This window comes from Macrotis lagotis, chromosome 1 (genome assembly GCF_037893015.1).
Source record: "Macrotis lagotis isolate mMagLag1 chromosome 1, bilby.v1.9.chrom.fasta, whole genome shotgun sequence".
NCBI classification, from domain to species: Eukaryota; Metazoa; Chordata; class Mammalia; order Peramelemorphia; family Peramelidae; genus Macrotis; species Macrotis lagotis.
This window is the reverse complement of record NC_133658.1, coordinates 803990320-804004607: the sequence shown is the minus strand read 5'-3', so window position 1 is coordinate 804004607 and position 14288 is coordinate 803990320. Positions and strand designations below refer to the sequence as shown.

The window sequence follows — 14288 nt, the reverse complement described above, 5'->3', positions numbered from 1 at the left end:
TTTGTCTTTTGGTAAAGAAACAGCTTAACATTTTACTCAGATCAAAACACATGTTTTCTTTAGAAGACTATGAGATTTTGGAACTTATTGCAATTTACATTTTGCCTTATTGCCATATTGATGCACATGCTTCACTTTAACAATAAACCTTCATTAATGTTTTACTATATGAGGAAATTCCAAATGAGAATGATCTTCCTGACTTTAGCTTGTAACATACATTCAACGATCATCTTAGTTCAGAATACACAGCATATGGTTTAAAAATGAAACAATCTTAGCCTTTGCTTCTTATGACAATAATGGCTAAAACATCCTTAACTAAAATGAAAATTTTCAAAATATTTCCAAATATATCATTGATTTTCCTTTTCCTGTTATACTTATCTGACTGACATTCCTTTTACTTAAGCTAGGTCTTAAAACTGTAATTATCCTCAGAATTTCCCTTTCTTCTTCCATAAACATCCCTTCTAAATAAAACTAAAGAAACTTAATTCCTGTCCTAACATGTAGCTGTTAGTAGGTGTCAGAGCCACACACCTAATATACCTAACCTAATCTCTGAATCTCCAATTCACCTAAAATTTCTTTTTCTATTTTGCTTAGTAGCCATAAAGATGCAGGACATCAAAGGGAAATTCCCTTACAGGTGCTGAATATCCTCTTCCAGGCAGAGGTCATGTGGGTATTCAGATGTCTTAGGCCAGATTTATTCTTCCAGGAGAGACATTATCCAAATGTCACTTTGGGGAAATCAAATCAAAAGGGTCCACCCTCAGTGATACTGAGGAGCTGCCCCTTTGGCTGCACATCCCTGTCCCCTGACTTCTTGGCTTCCTTGGTTCCAAGAACAGACATTTACCCAGCAGCATTTCCTTTCCTGACCATCCTGGTATCTGATACAAAAAAGAAAATTGATTAAAAGTCCCGTGATTTAAAAAAAGTTGTTTTGACCTAATTAGATCTCCAAGTGAATCCACTTCACAATTTAGATGGGGAGGCGGGTCACAATCAATCAGCTCCCTTCCTATCACATATCTACTCTGAGTGTAAATTGCAATGAGCTCCAAAATCTCATTGTCCTGTGAAGAAAACATGTGTTTTGATCTGAGCAAAATGTCAAGTAGTTTCTTTACCATTAAATTACATTAAATAGGGTTACTTTCTAAACATTCAAAAAACAGTAAAGTTCTCCCAGCATCTGGAGTATTTCTTGAGAGTTTTTAGCTGTAAAGACATTGCCACTGTCTGACCTGATTCCCAGCAGGAGGTCAAATCGAGGAGGGGCTCATTTAGAATTTTTTTAAATGACTTCCAAGGCTGTTTCATTAGCTTCAACACGTTCTAAAAATGTGTCAATCTCTTTCTATTGTTTTTGAGAGAATAATTTTTCTGCCAATTCTTCTCCTGCTACCCTCTTCTCCCCTTTTTATTCAAGGAAGGAATCTTCCAAGGGGGAACAGACAGGACCTGGTGACAGGGGTGTGGGATGGTGTTTGGGAAGTCAGGGGCTGAGGGCTCTAAATTTAACAAAACAGTAACAAGTACACCACATGACGAACTAGATTTCACAAAATAATCTTTCTGTATTACAGTTACACCTGGACATACAGATGTACAGGAAGGTTCAACATATCATTTAAAATTTCATGGAACCCAGAGTCATGACCCTTGATAATTTCCCCCATTAACAATCATTCATTCCAGCTTTGACATCCGTACAGTAAAAGAGTTACATTTCCAAAAGCAGATCACATGTTTGATAACACCCTTCAACATCTTACTTATTGATAAGTCATCTAATTAGGGTTACATACTTTTTAATTTCCTAATCATTTTCCAAAGCTCCTCACATTTATTCAACATCACTGGAAAGGGTATCTTGCAGTTAAGATATACTGTAAACATTAAATTCTTAACCTACATGAAACATAACATGCTGACATCTCATTTTCTTAAAGCAACATAAAACAACAGCTTCTCTTAAAGTTAACCGTATAATTAAATATCTTTTACACGCAAATCTCTTCTGAATTTTTGCTTTATAACTTATTTTATCTCTTCTTCCAATTACACTTCTATTGTCAAAGAAAATAAGATCCTCTATGAATGTTAGTTTTATGTAATAATTCAAAAAGCCAATGTACACTTATCACACATGACAGTGTTAGTTATATGTTTAATTTCCTCTTTTTTAACAGATAATAAATGAGCTACATTGATCTCACATATCAATATCCCCTTTCATAAACATAAGGTGAAGAACAAAGGTTTTCACAAATTTTCCGTGCCAAAAAGACCTAGAGAATTATAATCCATTGGTCAAAGAAGTTTTAGTACCTTGCCTCTCCTAGAAAGAACTCCAGGTAAATCTCTGCCCTCAGGCACAAAAGTCCCTATCAACAAAACAAGGGATCCCTGCCTTAGTCTAAATGGATAAAGTCTTTGACCTACCATCCCTCCTCTACATACATCTCCTTACTTCATCCCTGCTTTTTAAAAATTTGTTTTTATTAAAGATATTATTTGAGTTTTACAATTTTCCCTCTGTCTTACTCCCCCCTCCCCCCCGGAAAGCAGTCTGTCAGTCTTTACTTTGTTTCCATGTTGTACCTTGATCCAAATTGGGTGTAATGAGAGAGAAATCATATCCTTAAAGAAGAGCCAAGAAGTCTAAGAGCTAAGAAGATCAGACAATCAGATATTTTTTTTTTTATAAATTAAAGGGAATAGTCCTTGAACTTTGTTCAAACTCCACAGCTCCTTATCTGGATACAGATGGCACTCTCCTTTCAGACAGCCCAAAATTGCTCCCAATTGTTGCACTGATGGAAAGAGAGAGTCCTTCAAGGTTGATCATCACTCCCATGTTCCGTTAGGGTATATATAGTGTTTTTCTGGTTCTGCTACAAAGAATTCTTAAAACTAATTATTGCTAAAAAAAAAAAGTCCCTTCTTATAACTACAAGAATTTCTTTATACTTCTCTTAAATTCCAAAAGTCATATTCAAATTAGCTTTAAATCATTTTCTTTTGAAAGCCTAAAAAGTTTTCAAATTCTTCTTATCTTTATTAGTGCAATTCTAACTTCTCAGTGCTCTCACTTAGGAGAGTTTTCTATCTATATTTTCTATCCAACATTTCTTAATATTAGAACGTTCTATCTTCTGGGAATTGGAGATTCCCCACAATTTGAGATATCAAAGTCAGATGTACTAATTCTTTACCTTTACTGTTTATCATTAATCACTCAGTCCAAATTTTTCCAAAATACATGAGCTGCATCCCAATCAGTGTCAAATATTACCTTCCCTTGTTTAATGATTCTAAAATTAAAGAACACAGTATTCATAAGTCTGTCCTGACTCCCATGACTCCGGAGAGGCCATAAAATATCAGTATCCAAACTCAAACTTTTTTTTACAAACCCTTTAATTCAGTAATAACATAACAAAATTAACATTTACCTAGCAATTGTTTTTATATCAAAATTTTCTCTTTTTACTTTTCCAATCAATTTAATGTCGAGCATTGCAAAAAGTAGTAATTTAAGGCAATTTTTAAATCACCCCAACCTCTCATATAAAAACATAGACTTACAGTTCTATACTTTCTTCTTTGCTTACAATGATTTGTAAACCATTTTCCAAAGTTCCCAAAATCCATCTTTTGTATACCAAGTCAACCTTCTGTCCTCATGCTTTTGCCAATTTCCATACTTAACAAATGGTTCAAAAAAGAAAACCCCAATTGTCTCTATGTCTGGATTTTTTTCCAGTACTTTCAGAACTTCTTACTCAGACTATACAACTCACATTTTCCTTCAATATCATGTTCCACCATTCCTTTTCATTAGCTCTTCTTGATTTTAATTCATACTTTTCTGAACCAGAATCACATAACTTATACAGCTATATAAACCACAGATATGATTCAACTCTTCACAATACATTTTTCATTCCAAGGTTTTAATATTTAACATTTTTTTATTATAACTGCTAAAAATCCTAGAGAAGGCAAACAGCCATTCAAAAATCCCTTAGCCCAATTAGAATATTCCCTGCCTCCCTTCTTCAAATAGAGTAAACTGAATAAAGTTTATAGAGAGACCATCCTAGATTCTTTATTGGGGGAGGGGTTGTTGATCTTCTATTCTTCAATTCTTACAGGTTCCATAATTTTCTGTAATAAATAACAATATCTGAGTCTATATTGTTAAACTCCTGAAGCTCTAATGATGTCATATCATTCTGGGAAAAGATTAACTATTTAGTTTTTCCTATACTGGCATATCTTGGTAACCACATTATATGCTTTAGGATTAACTTGACTCTTTTGTCATTCTGAATTTTTTTTTCCCATAACTTTTCCAATTTAAAATAGCATTTCTTTCTATAATTTCTTTGTTTACATATTTGTTAATGCTCTCACTGTCTCTGTCACTTCAAAATAAGATCCCTTTTAACACTTACTTTACTAATTCTTCCTGAAGTAAATCTCTCTCTCCTGAAAGGTGAGGGAGGAGGAAACACTCTGGCAGCACAGAATCAGGGAGAAGGGGGAAGAGAAGGGAACATAAACAAGGAATGGGGGGGCCCTTCTCATAATAGTAAAATGACAGGGTGAGCAGTCAATTTAACACCAAAATCCATTCCTTTTGAAATAAAAATTAAAAAAAAAATCCCTCTTGGAAGTGCTCAAGAGACAACACAGGGGTGAAGAGGGTGGTTATCCTATTGCCCATTGTAACACAGGCAGAAAGCAGGCTCAAGGGGAGAGCCAGTGAGGGCATTAGATGAATACTGTCTAAAAATAAAGAGCAGCAATTTAAATGAGGCAACCCAAGGAAATTTGGAGGGGAACTCACTGACTCCCCTTTCCCCCTTTTAACAAGTCAATGGAGGAACCAAACACAATAGACAATGTAAACACAAAAAGACAGACAAGGCACAAGCACAGATCACAGAAATGCAACAGCAATTTTCCAAACTGAGAATTTCCACACATATCAACAAACACAGGCCAATGGCAAATTCCTGACTTCTCAGGAATGCTGTGAGGGGAGATTTCAGTGTCCTGTCCAACAGTCTCTCCCTCCCAAAGGCCCACCAAGTCCGTTTCTTCTCCGATATCCTTATTTCCCCATACAAGACAACAATCCTAAATCATTTTCTTCTTACTTTTCCCTTTATATTTTAGTCTTATTTACCATGGGGACTGAGCTCTTCCCATTTTAAATATTGACAGAGACCTGTCAGGATCAAGTGCCCTTAGACCCAAGTCTCTTACACTCATTCAGGGAGGTTACCCCTAACCTTCAGTCACCCAAATAGTCCTGACTATTTAGCAGATTCAAAGGTCTTACCTTCTATTTGGCCCATGCACAGAATTGCTGACTTCTGTCCACACTGAACGATCAGGTTTTCTTTGCTGCAGATTTTGCTTTTCTCTTCCTATGAGTCTCTGAGCTTGGGGGCACTTGCACAGAGGGGAAACCAAAACTCCCAGAAAATGACAAACTGCCAAATTTTGGGGAGGGGACTCCCTTTTTGCCAAATTCTGAGAGGGCAATGGTCCCCAATTGGCATATAATACCGAGATGATCCCCCAACTGTGTCGGATGAGTTTACCCATTTCAGTAAAACTCAGAGATTTCTCAAGGCACCAAGAGAAAAGTTTTATTTAATTCTTGAGAATTGGATCCCTTTTTCTGCTTTAAACATGGAGAGAGAAAAAGGGGTGCAAGAGCAGGAAATCCAAGTTCTATTTATTCTAAAGAAATTCTCCCCCCTGCCCATGACCCATGCTCCTTAGTGAGGAATGGGGTCTTCACAATCTAGATGCATAAATTACTCCAAAGAAAAAGCATATCATTCAAAGAGGGACAGGTTCTCCCTCTCCAGGACAAGGAAAGTAGAACTATCTGAACTTCAGTTTAGATAAGACAGGGTCAGTTTACTCTTTACATTCTGGTCAAGGTAACATTAAGTTGCTTGTCAGGGGATGAGGGGTAGAAGGGACATAACACACAGTTTAAGTATTTCTAATCTATAATAGTCTACTAATGAAATCTCCGACTTTATCCCATTCAATGTCTTCTCTTTATTTTGATGAGATTTCTTCAAATTTTGCAATATAGACTCACATTTCTGGTTCATTTGATCATCATCATCCACATTTTGCTTGCAAGCCCACATTAACTCATAGTCTTCGTTTCCCTTTAGAAGTCCCCTTTTTGTCTATCTTTACAAGGGATCCAGGTACCATCATTAATCTCACACGAGTCTGAGGTCACCTATTTCTAAGTTGTATAGTCCAGAATATATGTTTCTGCACATGTCTAGATATTTGCTACTCCCCAGGCAAATATCCTGGCCATTCAGTTATCAACAATAGTCACCCTGAAGTGAGTTAGCCATATGCCTCTGGTGTTTGTCCTCTGGCTCAGATTAGGTTCTCTAAGTGAATTCTTCTATGTTTGCTCAACCCCTTAAAACCTGTAGCTGGTCACATTTTCCAGAATCAAGGAGAAGGTAAGATAGACAATGTACACATAGATGAGAAATGGTGCTGATGAACTGGTCCAGTGTCTCATCTCTCCTCTCTTCTCTTCTCTCCTCTCCTCTCCTTCTCCTCTCCTCTCTTCTCTCCTGGAGACTTTCAATGTCCTTCTGCATCTTCTGAATCTGTTCCCAAAAGTCCTCTCCAGTTCAGGTGACTGGTTGAGACTTTGTCTTCTGGCAAAGAAACTGCTTAACATTTTCCTCACATCAAAATATATGCGTTCTTCAGAAGACAATGAGATTTTGGAGCTCATTGCAATTTACATTTTGCCTTATTTCCATATTAATGCACATACTTCACTTTAAGACAATAAACCTTCATTAATGTTTCACTAAATGAGCAAACCCAGAATGAGAATTATCTTCCTGACTTTAGCTCATAACATAGATTGAACAATCATCTCAGTTCAGAGTACACAGCATATGGTTTAAAAATAAAACAATCTTAGCCTTTGCTTCTTATTACAATAATGGCTGAAACATCCTTAAACAAAAGGAAATTTTTGAAAATATTTCCAAATATATCATTGATTTTCCTTTTCCTGATATACTTATCTGACTCACATTCCTTTCCTTAAGCTAGGTCTTAAAACTGCAATTATCCTAAGAATTTCCCTTTCTTTTTCTTCCATAAACATCCCTTCTAAATAAAATTAAAGAAACTTAATTCCTGTCTTAACATGTAGCTGTTAGTAGGTGTCAGAGCCACACACCTAACACACCTAACCTATCTCTGAATCTCCAATTCACCTAAAACTTCTTTTTTTCTGTTTTGCTTAGTAGCCATAAAGATCCAGGACATCAAAAGGAAATTCCCTTTATAGGTACTGAATATCCATGTCCAGGCAGAGGTCATGTGGGTAGTCAGATGTCTTAGGCCAGATTTATTGTTCTAGGAAAGACATTATCCAAATGTCACTTTGGGGAAATCAAATCTTTGGCTACACATCCCTCTCAACCTGACTTCTTGGCTTCCTTGGTTCCAAGAACAGACATTTACTCAGTAGCATTTCCTTTCCTGACCATCCTGGTATCTGATATAAAAAGAAAATTGATTAAATGTCCTGTGATTTAAAATAGTAGTTTTTACCTATTTAGATCTGGAAGTGAATCCACTTCACAATTTAGATGGGGAGGCGGGTCACAATCAATCAGCTCCCTTCCTATCACATATATCTACTCTGAGTGTAAATTGCAATAAGCTCCAAAATCTCATTGTTTTGTGAAGAAAACATGTGTTTTGATCTGAGGAAAATGTCAAGCAGTTTCTTTACCATTAAATAGGGTTACTTTCTAAACATTCAAAAAGCAGTAAAGTTCTCCCAGCATCTGGAGTATTCCTTGAGAGTTTTTAGCTGTAAAGGCATTGCCACTGCCTGACCTGATTCCCAGCAGGAGGTCAAATCGGGGAGGGGCTCAGAATTTTTTAAATGACTTCCAAGGCTGTTTCATTAGCTTCAACACTTTCTGAAAATGTGTCAACATAAAACAAGAGATAATGAAAACCTGCTGCAGGTGTTTTTACTGTCTCCCTTTCTATTGTTTTTGAGATAAGAATTTTTCTGCCAATTCTCCTCCTGCTACCTTTTTCTCCCCTTTTTATTCAAGGAAGGAATCTTCCAAGGGGGAACAGACAGGACCTGGTGATAGGGGTGGGGGATAGGGTTTGGGAAGTCAGGAGCTGAGGGCTCTAAATTTAACAAAACAGTAACAAGTATAACACATGATGAACTAGATTTCACAAAATAATCTTTCCAGTATTACATTTACACCTGGACATAGAGATCTACAGGAAGGTTCAACACAGCATTTAAAATTTCATAGAACCCAGAGTCATGACCCTTGATAATTTCCCCCATTAACTATCATTAATTCCAGCTTTGACATCGTTATAGTAAAAGTTACATTTCCAAAAACAGATCACATGTTTGATAACACCCTTTAACATTTTACTTATTGATAAGTCATCTAAGTAGGGTTACATACTTTTTAATTTCCTAATGGTTTTCCAAAGCTCCTCACATTTATTCAACATCATTGGAAAGGGTATCTTGCAGTTAAGATATACTGTAAACATTAAATTCTTAACCTACATGAAACAAGGTTTTCATGCTGACATCTCATTCTCTTAAAGTAACATAAAACAGCAGGTTGTGCCAAAGTTAACCTTACACTTAAATATCTTTTACACACAAACCTCTTCTGAGTTTTTGCTTTATAACTTATTTTATCTCTTCTTAAAAATACACTTCCATTTTCAAAGAAAATAAGATCCTCTATCAATGTTAGTTTTACAGAAGAATTTCAAAAGTATGACAGTGTTAAAAGTTATATGTATAATTTCCTCTTTTTAATAGATGATAAATAAGCTACATTGATCTCACACATCAATATTCCCTTTCATAAACATAAGGTGAAAAACAAAGACTTTCGCAAATTTTCTGGGCCAAAAAAGACCTTGAGAATAATGACCCATTGGCCGGATATTCTCTAGTTTGTTTTTTTTTCATAACATCTTTACAGATGTAATAGAAGAAACTTTAATTCATTCATAATTTGTTATTACAAAACAATTATGAAGTTTCAAAAGGTATAGCTTAAATTGTTCTTATACAGAGTTTATTAATTGTACACAGCATATTTCAATTTCATGTGTTTTCTTTATTCTCTAAAACTTTAAAATACAAAGAATTCTTAAGACCAATTATTGCTAAAAAAATCCCTTCTTATAACTACAAGATTTTCTTTATACTTCTCTTAAATTACAAAAGTCATATTCAAATTAGCTTTAAATCATTTTCTTTTCAAAGCCTAAAAAGTTTTCAGATTCTTATCTTTATTAGTGCAGTTCTAACTTCTCAGTGCTCTCACTTTTAAGAGCTTTCTAGCCACACTTTCTATCCAACATTTCTTAACATTAGAACATTCTATGTTCTGGGAATTGGAGATTCCCCACAATTTGAAATATCATAGTAAGATGTACTAATTCTTTACCTTTACTATTTATTGTTACCTACTCATTACAGATTTTTCCCAAATACATGAACTACATCCCAGTCAGTGTAAAATATTACCTTCCTCTTGTTTAGTGATTCCAAAGCTTAAGAATACATTATTCAGAAGTCTATCCTGATTCCCATGACTCTGGAGGGGCCATAAAACATCAGAATCCAAACTCAAACTTTTTTTTTTACAAACCCATAATTCAGTTTACATGTATCTTTAGATTAGCACATTATAGAATCAGTAACAACATAATAAAATTAACATTTACCTAGCAATTTCTTTCATATCAATCTTTTCACTGTATGGGTTTATTACTTTTCAAATCAACTCACTCCCAAACATTGCAAAAAAGTAGGAATTTGAGGCAATTCTTAAATCAACCCAACCTCATATAAACTTATATCTCCCTATAGACTTGTAGTTCTATACTTTCTTCTTTTCTTACAATGATTTGTAAACCATTTTCCAAAGTTCCCCAAATCTATCTTTTGTATACAAAGTCAACCCTGCTCAAACTTTCTGTCTACATGCTTTTATCAATTTCCATACTTAAATGATTCAAACAAAACTCCCAATTATCTCTATGTCTGGATTTTTTTTTTACAGTACTTTTAGAACCTCTTGCTCAGTCTATACAACTCACATTTTCCCTGGATATACTGTTCCACCATTCCTTTTCATTAGGTCTTCTTGACTTTAATTCATACTATTCTGAACTAGTCACATAGCTTATACAGCTATATAAACCACAGATATGATTCAACTTTTCACAATACATTTTCCATTCCAAGGTTTTAATATTTAATATTTCTTGATTATAACTGCTAAAATCTTGGAGAAGGGAAACAGCCATTCAAAAGTCCCTTAGCCTAATTAGAATATTCCATGCCTCCCTTCTTCAAATAGAGTAAACTGAATAACTTTTATAGAGAGACTTATAGATTCTTTCTGGGGGGAGGGGATGTTGATCTTCTATTCTTCAATGCTTACATGTGCCATAATTTTCTGTAATAACTAATACTATCTGTTAACTCCTGAAGCTCTAATGATGCCATATCATTCTGAGAAAAAGATTAACTATTTAGTTTCCCCTATACCGGCATATCCTGAAGGTAACCACATTATATGCTTTAGGATTAACTTGACTCTCTTGTCATTCTGAATTTTATTTTCCCACAACTTTTCCAAATTAAAATATCATTTCTTTCTCTGATTTCTTTGTTTACCTATTTGTTAATGCTCTCACTGTCTCTTTCCTGTTTCTTTAACTTCAAAATAAGGTCCCTTTTAGCACTTTCTTTACTAATTCTTCCTGAAGTAACTCTCTCTCTCTCTCTCCTGAAAGGGGGATGGAGGGGGAAACACTCTGGCAGCACAGAATCAGGGAGAAGAGGGAAGAGAAGGGAACATAAACAAGGAATGGGGGGGTCCCTTCTCGTGATAGTAAAATAACAGTGTGAGTAGTCTGGCTCCCGGCAATTTAACACCAAAATCCATTCCTGTTTAAATAAAAATAAAAAATAAATTCCTCTTGGAAGAGCTCAAGAGATGAATACTGCCTAACAATAAAGAGCAACAATTTAAATGAGGCGACCCAAGGAAATTTTTAGGGGACCTTGCTGACTCCCCCTTCCCCCCCTCTTTTAACAAGTCAATGGAGGAACCAAACACATAAAGACAGACCCTCAGGAATGCCGTGAGGAGAGATTTCAATGTCATGTTCGACAGTCTCTCCCTCCCAAAGGCAGACCAAATGTGTTCCATCTCCTATATCCTTATTTTCCCATACTAGACAACAATACTTAATCATTTTCTTCTTACTTTTCCCTTTATATTTTATTCTTATTAACCTTATTTACCATGGGGACTGAGCTCTTCCCATTTTAAATATTGACAGAGACCTCTCAGGATCAAGTGCCCTTAGATCCAAGTCTCTTACACCCAATACAGTGGGGTCACCCCCAACTCTCAGTCACCCAAATAGTCCTGACCCTCTAGGAATCTAGCAGATTCCCATGTCTTACCTTCTATTTGGCCTGTGCACAGAGTTACCAACTGCTAATCCCCAGTGACAGATCAGGTTTTTTTTTTTTTTTGCCACAGATTTGCTTTTCTCTTCCTACTGAGTCTTGAAGCTAAGACTCCCCAAAATGACAAACTGCCCAATTTTGAGCAGGGGCCCCTTTTTGCCAAGTTCTGAGAGGGCAATGGTCCCCAATGGGCATATAATACCAATAGGACCCCCCAACTGTATGGGATGAATTTACCCACTTAAATAAGACTAAGAGATCTCTCAAGGTATGAAGAGAAAACTTTTATTCAATTTTTGAAAATTGCTGTGCCTTAAACATGGAGAGAGAGAAAAAGGGGTGCAAGAGCAGGAAATCCAAGATCTATTTATCCTAAAGCAATTCCACCCCCCCTCATTGATCCATGCTCTTTGGCGAGGGATGGGGTCTTCACAATCTAGATACATAAATTACTCCAAAGAAAAAGCATATCATTCAAATAGAGACAGGTTTTCCCCTTCCAGGACAAGGAATGTAGAACCGTCTGGACTTCAGTCCAGATAAGACAGGGTCAGTTTACTCTTTACATTCTGGTCAAGGTAACATGAAATTGCTTGTTAGGGGAGGAGGGACAGAAGGGACATAACATACAGCTTAATTATTTCTAATCTATAATAGTCTACTGAAGAAATCTCAGTCTTTATCCCATTCAGTACTAAGAATACAAAAAAGGGACTAAAGACAGTCCCTATACTCCAGAAGCTCATAATTAAATGGGAAAGACAATGATTAAACAGATTGGTGCAAACAGGCAATATATAGTCCCAAAGTACAGTAAATTTCTCAAAACCATATTACTGGGGAGGCTAGGTTGCGCAGTAGATAGAGCACTGACCCTGGAGTCAGGAATACCTAAGGTCAAATCCGGCCTCAGACACTTAGTAATTACCTAGTTGTGTGGCCTTGGGCAAGCCCCTTAACCCCATTTGCCTTGCAAAAACCTACCCCCCCCAAAAAAAACATATTACTGGTAAAAAAGACAATTTCTTCAGTGAGTACTGAGCCTTCAGAAATCATTCACCTCGTCAACTAAGTAAGACATTTATACTCTCCCCACCATGCATATTACTAACTTGGGGACAATGATCGGGGTTCTTGTCCCACACAGGAAGCAACAACAAGAGATCAGACAGTACTGTACAAGGATGATAGTCTGAGGAATATTCTGGCAACTCATTATTATGCAAACTTGTCAGACCACAAAGGAGATTAATAATTTCCCCCATTCTGTTTTTGCATAAATATTGCCCTTCTTTTCCAGTTTTAGGAGGTAATTAATTGCTTCCACCTATAGCTTAGAGATAAGATCTTAAGAGAATAAAACTTAAAATGTCTAACCTATATATTTTTGTCAATTTTATTTATTTTAAAATTAAAATGGCCATTTTAACCGTATTTTAAGGTGTTTACAGTTTTAAGATTCACCATAGGATAAACAGGAAATAAAAGGGGATTAAAAAAAGGATTCCTCTGTAGAAGGTGAGATAATAGTTGGGATTTCATGGAAATCAGGAGGCAGAGATGAAGAGAGAGAGAGAGAGAGAGAGAGAGAGAGAGAGAGAGAGAGAGAGAGAGAGAGAGAGAGAGAGACCCGGCTAATTGGAAAATGGAACACACCAGTTTTCTTGCTTTTGTCGTTCAAATGATTTTAATTATTGGCACAATTTCAAAATATGTAAATAAGGTTTAAAACTTAAAAAGGTTATTAAAACTTTAATCAATACCGTGCGTGTCTCTTTAAGGGCTTCACTGCGTTTGAGCCAATCCTCAAAGCCGCGGGCGTTTAATCTTTAATATTTAAAAGATGCTGCCGGAGGGGTGGATGGAGTTTGATTGAACACGTTTCTTGCCTTTAATCAAGGTAAATACACTGTTACAACTGTAGCTTGGGGGGAGGGGCGCAACTCAGAGCGGAACTGATGGTTACAATGAAACTGCTTCAGGAAGGAGGCGGGGCAGCCCCCATGAGGACGCAGGTCATTGGTGGAAGGAGTCCGCGCATGCTCCTGGGGACGAGGCCGCCCCGCCCAGTCCCGCGGCTTATAAATAGGCCTGCAGCGGGCACGCGGCACACTTTGCGGGCTGGCGGCGGGGCAGGTGCTTCCTTTTTCTCTCTCTCTCTCTCTCTCCCCCTCCTCCCTCCTCTTCTTTCTATCTTTCTCTTTCGGAAATTTGGGGTAGGTTTTGTAAATTTTCGGGTTTCATTTCTGCTGCTGAAGTTGGAACTAAGGGCACTGGAGAGCGCGGGAAAGCCGGGGAGGGAAGAGGCGGCGGCGGCGGGGCGGGGAAGAAGGGTCCGGGGCTGGGCGCGGGGCGCGGGGCACGACCCGGAGATCCCGCGGGCCAGGAGCTGCCTGGGCATCCAGGTTCCTGTCTCTTACCTCTTTCAGCTCTTTTTTGCAGGCTGCATTATTCTTGTGTGTACGTGATTTTACTTTAACTTGCTCATTCTGAAGACCAAGGCGTGCCCGGTGCGTACGCGTTCTTTCATGCAGCCCGTTTTTCTGGGGTGCTTCTTTGGTCAGTGAGCTGGAAGGGTGGGGGACAAAAACAAATAGAAAGGAGAGAGGCTCAGTGGGCTGGTTTGTTTGGGGCCAAAAATTCAAAAGTGGGGGGGTCTTAACCCAGTCTCCGGGAGCCCCGCAGC

At 37.2% G+C, this 14288-nt stretch overlaps 1 long non-coding RNA gene across 1 annotated transcript in view; it reads right to left on the bottom strand.

Annotated features, from left to right (window-relative positions):
- LOC141508383 (uncharacterized) overlaps positions 1-13635 on the bottom strand; it is a 46574-nt gene extending 32939 nt beyond the window's left edge. Inside the window, exon 1 of the long non-coding RNA XR_012474395.1 lies at positions 13366-13635. This is a non-coding gene — a long non-coding RNA (uncharacterized LOC141508383). The remainder of the gene's footprint in view (positions 1-13365) is intronic.
- Between the last annotated feature and the right edge of the window lie 653 nt (positions 13636-14288).